The sequence below is a fragment of the Hippoglossus hippoglossus genome, chromosome 11 (assembly GCF_009819705.1).
Source record: "Hippoglossus hippoglossus isolate fHipHip1 chromosome 11, fHipHip1.pri, whole genome shotgun sequence".
Classification (NCBI taxonomy): domain Eukaryota; kingdom Metazoa; phylum Chordata; class Actinopteri; order Pleuronectiformes; family Pleuronectidae; genus Hippoglossus; species Hippoglossus hippoglossus.
In genome coordinates this window covers 18,050,245-18,064,787 of record NC_047161.1, presented here as the reverse complement: position 1 = coordinate 18,064,787, position 14,543 = coordinate 18,050,245, and positions in this window count along the sequence as shown.

Below are 14,543 nucleotides of genomic sequence, written 5' to 3'. Positions count from 1 at the left end.
TATCTAAATATAATCTTCATATTTTCATCTTTCATATGTGAGCACCACATATGAAACTCCATTACCTGTTATTGCATTTTTCAATCAATTCTCCTTGACAAGCTATTTTGGCTCCCTTTCAGAAATAATCTTCAAGCATACTAACACATATGAGAAAGCATATCACATGACCATTCACCTGTGTAAACAGGAAGCTGATGGTCTATTTTCATTTGGTTGCTTAGTTGCAGAAAATACTTTGTACGAGGAGCCGCAAAGGGGAAAAGTAAGAGCAGGGATTCGTTTCTTAGATTGAAAACAAGGTGGAACTGTTACCGACATTGGAAATGCTTGAGATTATTGCGATTATCCATGTTCATTAGAGCATGACGAATCGAGAAAAGATTTGTTCAGACTTAAGTGAATGTTGGTTTCTTCTTCGTCATCGTTTCCAAAAGTGTCTGTTTTGGCATGTCCACACTAAAAAGCAGCTGCAGCGTTTTAAAGTACAACAGTTTCCAAAAGTCTCATTTCAGGGGCTGAAAAACTCCAGAGATGTGAGGACGTCAGGTATGACCGCAGCAGAAGGGATGAGTTTTAAAAGTACAACACATCAGTGTGGAGCAGATGAAACTAAAACTACCTGCACCGTGAGATACCACTAAATGGATTTATATACTGTATCTGTAGTTTGGTGATGTGACCGTTAGACCTGGGAGACCTGTCCACGTCCCACATGTACGATGCTGCTGTTATCAGCTGTTTCTGTATCAGTGGCATCGCTGCCCTGCTGCTTCCTTTCCTACGCGTCAGCCCTGGTTACCAGCAGTTGTACGGCATCACTCATTTCCTGCTCTCTACTGATAGTGTATGAGAGCCCTGGCAGGCAGCTTTACTTCCATGGGTGTGCAGGGGCCCCACAGTGGCAGCCAGCGTCTGCCTGCAGAGACTGGGGTGGGGGGGCGGGGGGCCCTGCTGCACCGTAAACTGGAGTTGGGGTGGGGGTTAAACAAAGGGGGCCGGGCTGCTTTTACTGTCTTCCCACGCCAGGCAGCAGCAGCAGCTGACTGGAAAGTGTTACCTGGAATATGGCGAGTGGCCCCTCCACCAGCAGACAGCCAATGTGAATGCAGGCGCAGTGAGCCAGGTGTACAATCAGCAAACAGAGGGGCCACATCAAAGACTCTCATTAAAAGACAATAGCTCCCCTCCTCCTCCTCCTCCTCCCTGGTCCCTGCCACCACAACACACAGCTCCTCTGCATCCCCCCTGAGACAAGTACACTGCCCCCTTGTGTCCACTCTAGCACTGAGAGGCTTTGGAGACACTACTCCCCTTTAGCCTGTGGATACAAATGTGAGGCCTGCACCTGCTCAGGTGTAAATGTGTGAAAGACCCTGAGTCAAGACTATCATGGGACCAGGTGATAGTCAGTCTTAACAGTTTAGGTTAAAAACAATCATATTCTATACTTTTTGACAAGAAAACTAATAACTGAACAACACAAAACTATTAAAAACAGGCCTATAATACAGCTGCACTTGGTTGGCACCCTTCATTTTTGTAGTCTATCTGATATAAACCAAGCTTGTGTCAGAAACGTCTCCCTAGAGCATCAAATCTGTATCAATCCACTGCTGAAAATAGTCCCCAATAAAAGTGCTTTTTCCCCTGTTTGAACATTTGTTAACTAGCGTGACACTCAGAAGAACCCATACCTCTGCCAAGTCCAAACAGCCCCTTACATTCAACCAGGCACCAAATTGCAAACAGTCATGAACAGTTCGAAACAAACAGACGGGTCAAAACATAACCTTCTTGGCAGAGGTCAAATTTTCAGTGCCCCAGTGCCTTAATTAATTTCTTCCAGACTTATCTTTTATAAAGCTGTACCAGTGATGAAGGTAATGGGTTTCAACCAATTTTCTAAAAACTTGAAATCGTCATAATTTTGCAACCAATGCTACTATTCATCAGGACTTTGATATCCCTCTGCCATTCAAGGCATTCATAATTTTCTGATCATCTTCACACATATCTGGAAATATCTTAGTGGGGATCAATATTGAGCCTGCATCAGTGATTATCAAAGTTGTGAGTTTATAATTCAGTGCAGGATTGGAAAAGCAAATTAAACTGTAAAGTATATAGACTGTACAGTACAGTGACTGCAGATACCTCACATAAAAAAAAGTTGATGGGGATAATGCATGAACTTTACACCTTTAGAATCAAGATATTGTACTCATGAAAACACCACAACTGAACAATATAATGTTAATATCTACTTTATTGTTTTTTCCCTTCCTCATATCACATCACCGGGTGGCATCATATCTATCATAAACTTTTAACTGGCACATTTGAGTCATCAGTGAAACTTGCACAAACATCTCTGTGTCACTCTGAGGATGTGATCAGAACACGTCATCACTTTTCCGTGCAAACATTAGAAAACACACGCACATTTAAAGGTGCCCCCTACAGGCCTGCACTGTGCCATGAGATGTGAGCTGGCCTGGGAAAAGCCTATCTGGACTCCACAGACAGCAGCAGCCTCCAGCTTTGATGGGGAGGCCCCTTTGTAGTTTGCGTGGAGATGGCTTGTTAGTCAGTAAAAGTGAGGGCTAAATGGCTCCCTAACAGGAAGCAGTTTACACGGTGACGCTCAACCTGCCTGTGGCCCTCCATTGTCCCAGGCCCCATGTCCCACTTCATTACCATTTCCATAAGAAAGGAACAGTAATTGCCCCTTTTCTTCTGCTGCCCCTTCATCTTGGAGTGTCTCTTCATTCTTCACCCCCCCCCCCCCCCCCCCCCCCCCCCCCCCTCTTTCCCTCTCCATCTATCTGCCCTCTTTATCTGAGACGTCCATGCAAACTGGCTGCTCTTGAATATTCCTTTACATTTCATATCATTTCTTAAGTATGACAGAAAGTAGAGTTTTTACGCAGATTATATCAGGGAGTAGAAACCAACAAACTGTTTTCTATTCTCGCTCTTGATCTTTAAAATGAAGCCCATTGGGGTATGAAACAATCAAAAGAAAATGTGGTAAATTAATAATTCTGTGTGTATAAGAAAAACGTATACAGCATATAAAAATGTTAAAGTGTCACTCAGGACAGTATCCAAGACGTACAAACCAAGAATCTGAGCAGTCTCTGTATCAGAAGTCCTGAGACTCCCCTGACCTTTGACCCGACCTCAGGGGGACGATATGTGTGCTAAGGTCATTGACTGATCAATACAGAGAAGAAGCTGCCTCACTGAAAAGTAACAACAAAAGGAAACATTGAGACTTTGAAATCCCCATGATGCCCCGGGAGCACAGTTTTCACAATAATGCATTGGATATAGCAAACATATTGATATTTGTTGTATATAATGATATCTTCTATTATATGCTGGCTATATTCAGGGTTAGGTCAGATATTTTTGAAATGTGGTCCGTTACATAGAATTATGTTCAAAGATTCAAAGATCTTTATTGTCATTGTACTCAAGTATCATACTTGTAGGACGCTTCTCTCTTAAGGCAAGATATATATATATATATATATATATATATATATATATATATATATATATATATATATAGAAAAGTATCCCAGAGTAAGGCATAGCAAAATGGTGCAAGAATGTTTTTCTCTCAGTAACACTTCCTGAGGGTTGAGTGTTGTGGGTTGTGCGTGCATGTAGCCAGTCCTTGATGTGTGTTTGTCATGTGAACTCCACAGTCAGTCATTAGTTGTACACAGCTAAGTGTAGCTATGGCTAGAAATGCTAGGGCCGCTAATGTTGGTGTAAACTATCTGTATTTGTTCCCATCATAAAAAAAGATGCATTCAGATTATACCAGGATTATATTTGTTATAAACTGCATCAAATAATTTTCAACGGTTATTTATCTTCATAAATATCTGTATATCATGAGCTGCCAACAGAATACTATAATTCATCATGTACCCAAACAAACCAAAGACCTTAAACAAAATTTGTATCATATTGAATTTGAATTAATCTCTCTTGAAAATATGAATTAGATTATAAAATCTCATGATTTTGGCCCATGTGTTTTCTCTTTTGAGACGGCCCCTAACTTCAGCTCCTCAGTAAAGCTTCAATATCTGAAAAGGAGGCAGAGATAACACCAGTGGAACATCAGTCAAACGTTGTTCCATACTGCACAGCTAATGTGGTGAAAAGTAATGAAAAGTTATTGAGGATGAGTGTCCCTGAATATGTGAATATTTAACACCTACAGTTTTACATCTGCAGCCTGCATTATGAAGGTGCTGCCTTGGTTACTGGCAGCTCCTTATTTTCATACAGACAAATCATCACCTGGATTCATCTGGTTCTGATGAAAAAATCCAGAATATGATGATTATGAGAAAATATTTATTTAATTTGAGTTCTAAACAGATATATGGATGTCTCTTCTTAACCAGTTGGTGGTGAGCGGCGAATATCACTGCATAAATCACAACTTGTGCAAATCCAAGGTATTTATTCATACTTAGAAACACCATTATTCACTCCTAGAGAAGTACAGTGTTCAACACGTCAGTAACAACTTCCAGTTTTACACACTACATGCTGGCAGCAACATACTGTACCCTAATCAGCAGTGGCATATACAACTACAGAACTGTCCTACGCTGCCAGGAGTGTGTCAGTCTCAAATAGTGACATATCCGGTTTTATTTGTCATGTGCAAGTCGAACAGCAACAACATACAGCTTGTGAAAAAGAGTCTACAAAAAACAAAACCTGTGGACTCTTTGAGCGACCACCTGAACCTCCAGTCACTGCTGAGGAGCCCGGCAGAGAAGCAGTGTTTCCTCCAGCACCTCCCGTGACCCCTTCTGCTCAACCTGCTTCAGGACTCAGTCCTGGATGGTGAAGATCCTTCGTGGGGTACCTAGCAGACACGTCTAACTCAACCCTACCTGCAGAGCTGGCTGACATGACCCTCAGCCAGGAGGACAACTGAGACTGAGGCTATGTCCATAATGCTGTTTGAAAACGCATCAACTCTGCTACAGACACGTCTTGCGTCCACACAACTTTAAAGTGTAAGAGCCACTGGAACTGAGAAGTTTTGAAACACTGTTGGCCCTGCTTTATTTTTAAAACTCTACAGCACCACTTTAGTCAATGTTTGAGATGTTTGGAAAAGATGACGTAGAACAGAACAGGACAGAATGGGTCTCTTAGGACGCAGCCTTCGCTGATTTGCCGGGCTCCATCACACCATCCCCTTCCGGAAGAAAACAACCGGAACTTGCCTCGGCTTCCAGAACCCAACATGGATAATCACCTCCAAATGTTGCTGACCCTATGGTGTTTGCTAACAGCTGTTGTACTGTTAAATTCTGTATTTTGCAATAATACAACTGTTTACTTGAATTTTTCAGCACGCACATGCCCATTGGACGTGAGCGGTCTTGTGATATGCATTTTCAGGGTTAGTGGAGGAGCATTCAAACTGATTCCGAGCCAAAATTTTCATTTGTTGCATTGGTTTTCAACTTAGTGAGAATACTTTTCAAGTTCTCCCCTTTGGGTTTTTACATTTTTGATTTAACATTAGTAGAGATAAATAAGTAATTCAACAAGAACTCTCACGCTGATGTTTTTTTTAATTTTTTTTATTCACCCAAATGAATGTGATTCTTTATCAGTTTTATGCAAAGTGTCCAGTAAAACATGAAGAAATATACATTTTATTTGTGAAAACTGGATCATCGCAACTTGTTCAGCAAAGAAAAACAGAATGAAAATCAACAACAGACCTTTTAAGCATTTGTTAGGTGAATTGGTGGACAACATATTTTAAAAGTAATGATGAGAGTCAGGCCTTTTAAAACACATTCACATGGATGCGGAAGCGAATACACACACCTCCCAGGGAAATCAGAAACATATCAAAAGAGTCTGGAATCAACACTCGAGAAACAGCACCAGAGAGGATACACACGCTCTCACCTCTTCACACGCTGCCCGGCCTCTGCCTCACTTTGAACTTCCCAAGGTGACAAGAGCTAAATGCAGCCACAACAGAAGAAATCTATGCGGAGCGAACGATCAGCCGCCCCCGCGTGTCACTAATCCTATCAGGAGCAGCGTGGATACATGCAAACACCCAAAGTCAAACATGTTATTTCACGCGCACGCATGGTGGGACACCTGGTTCCCACTGACACCAACACAGCAGCAGAGATCATCTCTGAAAAGCTACTTTGTTGTAAAAAACTGGAGATGATACACTGGTTCCATTGAATTTGAACACTGTGTATCATGTGTGGGTGCCGGTGGTTTTTAAAAGAACATAACTCCAGGCCGGAAGCATCTCTTCTGCATGGCTCCTCATGTTCCCATGGAGGGAGTGCAGGTAGTGCTGCTGTCAAGGGAAGGGGAGGGCTGCCAGGACCCCCTCTGTGATTTGAACTGTTTTAATCATGGCCCCCATGTGGACCTCGACAAAAGAGCCAGGTCGGAATCACCGTCTGCTCTTTTGTTGGAGGGGGAGCCATGGAGGCTGGGAGTGGGCTGCGGGCCCAGCCGCTGCTCCCATCACCACAGCAGGCCTCCTCTTTATTTGCTTTGGAGATTGTTGTATTCCAGGTGACAGTAAAGGTGGTGGATTCCCGGCATGATATATTGCACTGTAATCGTTCTTACCAGTCAGCCACCAATGACGGTCAGCAGGGCTGCCAATGGAGAAACACACACCTCACACACTCTACACCCTGTTTTCACCTATTTTTTGTTCTGTTTTTATTATTGTAGTGGGAGGTCATGATTACATTTCTGTCACATCTTTTAGTGTTTTCATTCTTGTATTTATTCTTTTATAACTTGTTTTTTAGTTTTGTTTTTATGTTTTTATTCGTGTTTATGTAATTTCGATGTATTTTTACTTGTGTTTTTTATTTGCAAAGCACTTTGTAACTGTGTTCTAGTTGAATAAAGATATTATTAATAATAATATTACTATTGTCATTATTATTATTATTATTATTACTATTACTGTTTATATTATTATTATCATACCTGGTAAAGATTGTAATGGAGTTTTCTGGAAGCTGGTGAAAGGAGAACTCAGGCAGCAGCTGATGTCTTATTCAGAAGATTTCAATGTAGACTTGATGCATCAAGGAGACCAGAAGGTGCAACAATATACAAACGTCAACAGAGTAACATGAGAAATATTCCCCCCCGGACTCTGAAGATGTCTCCCACAGCATCCACATATATCTCCCTCTACTTGCGTCACCCATTCTAACAGCACATCCATGAAAGGCTAGAATTGCTGTCACTCTCTATGTTACATGTAGGTGTTCGCATCCTATTGGATAGTTAAGACTAAAGTGTTCATTCCTAAATCACATTGTGTCCTTTACGTCTTGTCACTGGTGAAATACGCAAAAGAGTTAAAGTTGGTGAGAGTTGAAGTTGGTGCCTCTTTGTCTGGAGCATCTGAGTTAGATATGAAAGTCCCTGAGCGTAGACACTACAATGAACTGTTGGTTGGCGTTTTATCTATAACCTGACCTTGGACACTGCTCGGAGAGAGAAGGGAGTAACTGTGGAACGAAACAGGCCCCACTCTCTTAATGGTGTACAGTAGTAATATACACTATATACATAATATATAGTGGCATATACAGTAACGTGTGAGGAACATTCCTCAACAAAGACCTTTGTTCTATAACATAAAGACATGTTAATAAGAGATAAAATACAGCTATAACTAACAGTATAAAATATATTTACGTTGTTGCTTATTGGTTCGACCTGATATTAAGTTCAACATCACTGAACACTATTGTAAATACGGTATACATCAAATCAATCAATCAATCAATCAATCGTGTGTGTGTGTGTGTGTGTGTGTGTGTGTGTGTGTGTGTGTGTGTGTGTGTGTGTGTGTGTGTGTGTGTGTGTTGTGATTTTCTTTGATAGTCTGAAACCATTAACTGTCACTGATTTCAGTCATTGATCAATGCAAAATATTTTATTTTCGGCCGATCAAGAGTGACAATTTGATATTTGCGATGTCCCGACTGGTAAACAAAAACAGCTATGAAGATTTTCCACTCTAAATATTATAATCTGACTGTTGAAAATGTAGTTTTGGATTTAGTATTTTATTTCCCACAACATAATTACAAAATCCATAAATGAAATATTACACAAACATATGGCAGAAACCAATGATGGCTTGTATAAAACCACACCCAATTACAAAAGAATACAATACAAAACACCCCAAAACATTCCGGGAGAAAAGGCAGTTCCACAGAAGAATGAGTTGTTAACGTCTCTGTAAAACAGAAATTGTGGCCCATAAGAGGTTTTTTTCATCCTTAAGTAACTTCTGTGTCTTTGTCATACTTGTGTTGGTTTCTCACAGCATTTCACTGAATTTTTAAAGGAAGGACTGGAAGAAACAATGAAATGAATGTCATGCTTCCTGTATGATTGCAGCATTACATCAGTGGAAATATGTTTGATGTCATTTTGTGACGTCAAAGCACCCACACACACACACACATACACACACACACACACACTACACAAAGCCACAGAGGTGACGACTACTTTCAGCAGCCCAGGACAAATGATGCCATTCAGATGTAGAGGCAGATTCATATTGATCACCAGGCCTTTACAAATGTGAGCATGATAGCGTCCAAACTCTCTCCGTCACTCCTCTGCTGCTTTTAAGAGACACAGCTGCCGACACTCTTTCGAGGTTTGGTGACAATTTCATTGATCCTTGCAGTGATCGCTGGCTAAATGGCCCCCTGGTGTTTATTGCAGAGGAGGATGGAGAGGAGAGCATCTGTACAAATGAAGGGCTCGGAGAGAAAGAGGTTCTGCTCAGACACAGGCGTGTGCACAAAGACGGGGAAAATTTGTCAAAATCTAAAGGGAGTTTTGAGTAAGATGACGGCTTGTATGATGTTTTGGGGATTGCTGTTGGTTGTGGTCTGTAAATTGAACTTTTTGCTTTCCTTTGCAAAGTAGGCAACTCTTAAATAATGCATGGTCACCCTCTGGTGGCCACTGTAGATACCACTATGCCCAGTGTAATAGCAGCCAAGGTTTTGTCCATGAATCAGCCCTCCATATCACTGTGCATTATTTTGGAATCAATAATTTAATCTGCACTGAATATGAACCCCAAACAATGCACAATGTGTTTTTTTTTCTCTCTCTCCAACAGCGCGCACAAGATTGATGATGAATAAGTCGCAAATCATATAGAGAGGCGACAAAATGCACAGTTTCACTTTTCTGGGTCTGCTTTTGTTGCCATGAATATTACACCGGGAATCAAATTACACAGGCACAGGCTTTGTGAATGATTGATATAATGCAACAGCATGCAGTAAAAAATGACTACACAATGTTTTATTCATGAGGGGTTAGATAAACAATAAAATCTCAGCTGAAACGTGAACACCCACAGAACAATAGATTCACGAGAACAGCAAACGCATTAGATTGTTGTATAATCATACTTTCTTGGTGTTACCGCTGGAAAATGTATACGTTTTCCCAGAGTCTGGATATAATGTGCATTCAGATGTCAGCGGCGGCGGCGGCAGCCGCAGGCCCAGCCTCCCCTCTCTGCTGTGAAGATTTTTGACTTCAGAAGGGAAACATTTCTTGAACACATCTCATCAGGCTTTATGGAATTTAGATAAGTGAGTTTGCATTCATGTTGGGCCTCTCTCCCTCTCCCCCTGCTCCCTTGAATTGGACGCTTTCATTTGCCCCAGTGTCTCTCACTCTCCCCCAAACCATGACAAACAGATGCATTAGCTCCCTAATTGCTGAGATTACCAATGAGATGCCTTATGAGTTACCAGGGCTGCCTCCTAGAAATGAGAGCCGTGGCCAATTTGCATGGGAGGTAATTGAATCGCCTGCAGTGAGGGAGAGAGGGGACGTGCCACGCATTACAGTCCAATTGGCTTCTCCGCGAGTGTGGCATGAAAAGCTATTTTTCAGCCACTGAATGCCAAGGGTTTTCGCTCTCATTCATGTAGAGTCCACTTCTCGCAGCCTTTCCCATCCACTCCAGCGTTTCTCCAGGCCCACTGATGGCTGCTGAATGGGGAAGGGGGGGGTTGCACGTTCAGGGGCCCCCGTACTTATGGGGAAATGACCAATCACTGCTTCATCTGGAATCCTGAGAACCGACATGCAAGCGGAGAGAGGGGAGGGTGAGGGAGGGTGAGGGTGAGGGAGGGTGAGGCGGTCTGTGGGGAATGTGGAATAGGATTAACTGTTGCTGTACAATTCTCTCAGGCTGGCTTGAGAAATGCATTGGGACAGTGGTGAGATGTGCATGTCCCATGTTATCTACATGTGCAAATTGAATGCACTGATGAGGTGAATAGACCCTACAGCAGACACACACGCACACACACACACACACACACACACACACACACACACACACACACACACACACACACACACACGTATGCCCTTTTAATGTGAATATGATTCACTTTTCTAACAGAAATCCCCACATGCTGCCAGTATTGTGTGTTCTCAAGGTTATTTGTTGATATTTTTGATGCATTCAAATCATATTTTCACGTATTTGTTACTGCAGGAATTCATTTTTCTACTTATTTGCATATTGAGTATATATTTCTAGCCTTTTGTCTCCTTTAATCCACACATCATAATTCTGTTATGGATGCTTGTGTCATACTTTTCATTCACAGCACCCAATGGCCAAAACTATAACTGGACTGTGCTGGGGTTGTTTCAATTTTCTTCATTGAGATAAATCTACCAAGGCTTTAGATTACAGACTGCAAATATCATAACCTCCTGTATATCAGGACATATATTTATAAACAAGAGGTTAGTTTGCTGAATGATAATTATTCGATCGTTTCTTTCGGATAAAATCACTTCAGGTCCCTCAATCTACAACAATATCCCATAATTAATTACAAAGTGAAAACAAGAAAAAATCAAAAACTTAAATCTCTCATTTACAAAGGTACGCAGACCCTTTAGCGGTCATCAGCTTTTATTTGAATGTATAGAACTTGATTAGAGTCCACCAGTGGTGAATGGATTTGATGGGTTTAGAAAAGGCACATGCACACCTGTGTAAATAAGGTCCCACAGTTCACCCTGCATATCAGGATAGAGACCAGCACGTGATGCCAAAAGAACTCTGTGTTGACCTCTGTGATGAAAATGGTGGCGATGTATCAAGGGCATAGAACCATTTCTAAAGCTTTGAGTGTCCCCAGGAGCACAGTGGCCTCAACATGAGACTGAAGAAGGTTGGAACCACCAGGACTCTTCCTCTCGCTGGCCAGTCTGACCAATGATCAAACTGGGCAAGAAGGAACTCAACCGTCTCATTTACTGAGCTTCAGAGCTTCTAACATCTCAGGAACTCTTCATCAGTCTGTAAGTAGAAGAACTTGACGAAATTCAAGATTATTATTGAACATTTTAATAGCACCAATCTCAAATAGTGAATTTGTATATAAGACTCACACAACTTTACAAAGAATAAATGAGACAGGTTCTTTCCTACAACCGGAAAACGTAGACTGTAAATAATAATGAACGTTGACTTTGTGTCCAGAAAGGGAAGAAGTATTCTCTCGAACGACCAGCAGAGGGCGACCCACTGGTTGCTAAATTTCTATAAAAGTCTATGAGAACATGAGCCTACTTCTCACTTGATTTACAGCATCAATAAATATTTTTATTCAGAGTTTATGGTCTAATTCTCTAGTTTCAAGTCTTATTCAATACAGTATGATGTTCATTTAGTAAATTTTGGTCCTATTTAGAGTCAAATAGACGATAAAGCATGGTAAGCATCAGGATGTGGATACCGAGTGACTGACCGCTAATACCGTCCAATGGGTGCTGGTCGCAGGTATAGGTGGGTGTGCCGGACAAAAATGGTCCTGGACAAAATGTTAAACTTGAGGCTTCAAATGACCATTCACAAACAAAATGGTGGGTTGCCATGTGGGCGCAAAGCATAACGGAAATGTTGAGTTTCAGACCAATGCAGTTGTCGTTTGCCCGTCCAGCACCAATGTTGTATAAATAGCTGGCTTTGAAAGGGAATGGGGGAGATTATGCTCTGATTGGTTTATCCCACTCATGAGTAATTAAGACACCAATTACGATTCTTTACAAGCCAATCCACTTTGAATAGTGGCCTCTTTTCCTCCATCACAGCAGCCAGAAGGATTTAGAAATGCACTTGAACTGCACACTTCAGAGCATGAGCTTTGATTGGGCCCGAAATATCTGCCAAGAAAAGTTGAGAATTCAAGCAAAATTAAGTGTGAAGAGAAAAGCAATTATTTACAATAACAATAAAATGCAATGCAACCCATCCAGCAGTTTAGGGATGAATTGCCAAGACCTTACAACATCCCAACACAACATTATAGGAATCTCAAAGATGCTCTTGAGCAGATCACTTTAGCCACGCTCCAACATCTGATGGAAACCTGAAACCAGTAGATTGGAGGCTGTTACAGCAGCTCATTAATACCCATGGTTTAAAGTGTGTAATTATATTATTACTATTTATTATAACACCTATTGTTATATATTATACTATATTATAGGGTGTATGTATCTATTTACTTATTTATCTTATTTTATTTTTATTCTATTATTATCATTTATTTATTTATTTTTGTTGTTTTGGTAACATACATAAAATACCGTCATATATTGATTACTACTACAGTACAAACACAACATACTTTTGTCTCTCTGCTCCACACTCCTCACTTCAGACCACAGCTTGTCCAAGCCAATTAAATATGGACATGTAGCATGGACTCATGCAGACATCCCTCACACACACACACACACATGCACGCACGCACGCACACACACACACACACACTATTTCCTCTCTTCTCCAGAAACTCTTTTTTCATCACTACATTATCATACACATCACTTTAACTGCATTATGTTATGTCCATGTCTTTTCATAATGTACATATATCTGTGTTTCTTGTCTATCTTGAATCTCACTTTCTGTTGTCACCATTTCAAAAAATAAAAATAATTTAATTTAAAAAAAATTCATTTAAAGTTTGTGATGGTCACATGTCTGCATACTTTGCCATATAATGTAAATTCATTTCAGAATCAGAAATACTTTATTGATCCCAGGGGGGAATTGTGTTTGTTACACTGTTCTCACTGTTTTCTTGCAGTTATGTTGCAGTGTGCCACTTTCCCCCAGAGATTATTAAGGTTCATTGTATCTTGTACAACAGCAGAGTCTCACAGCTTACATGGGGCTCATTTACTGCTCATGAATGTGTCTATAATAGTGAATGCAAAATGCAGAATGTGCAAAATGAAGCCTATCATCCTGACGGCTTCACAGCGATGCAAGTGATGTGACAGTAAAAACAATATTCATTTCCTGGAGTCTATGTATCATCGTGATGCCTGTCAGCTCGGATGGACAACAGATGAGGGTCTCTATCCTTTCTATTCACTGCATCTGCATCTCTTTTGTCATTAGACCACCGAAAAGGGAAACCTATTTATTTTTAGTCCTGGCCTCAAATGGGAATGAGGCCGATTACACTTCCAAGATTGACAATTTTATGCTGCCAAATTAAAAGAACCCTCTGAATTAGCGAGATAATTGCATGCAATCTCCCTTTAATGGGCCTGTCAGTGATTACCGGCTGCCTCGACCATCCCTATCAGTGGCAGGAGAGGAGGGTGTGCTGAAATGAAATGTCAATCATATTAGCATAAATGAGTAAATTAGTGCAAGTAGCTCATTGTCAGAGCGAATCAGTCCTGATGTGCCACCCTGCGACCCGTGGTGGGGACTGACACTGTAAGGGAAGGAGGGATGACGTAGAAGTGAACGGAGAGCCAGAGAGAGACGGGGGGGGTAAGGGAGACAAAGAAATTACATGTGAGCACATGGTGCTGACAGCTTATGAGAAGTACAATTATTATCTTCAACCAGTGAAGCACGCTGTTGTGGCAAAGACCGGTTGACAATCATTTCTCTTCATTTGTTCTTGCGTTAGTTGAGTCAGTGTTGTCTGCTGCCAGCTGCAGACCAGGCTGCTGTGTTCATGGCCCAGATTCAGAGGAAGATATCTCTGAAGTGTAGTTCCCCAATATTTGCTATTGCTCTCTAATATTTACTGACACTCTCTTCTCCTCCAGACGTCCCTTTGCTTCACTCACATGAAATTCTCAATCACAATGACAAGGTAAGCCTGAGAAAAAGAGAGACTTTCCACTCTGACTGAAAGTCACAGGGGTGAAACACTAATGTATTTGTGAATTGCTTAAATTTGTTACTTGAATGTTGTTACTCTCGAATATTGATCCCTGCATTTTGGCTGAAAGCTTATAATAATAATATTAATAATATTAATAATATTAATAATAATAATTGCATTGTCACTGTAAGGTTACATCTTCATAAAATGTAATTTTAACATAATACATACTAACTGAGCTAATTTAAATCGTTCTAT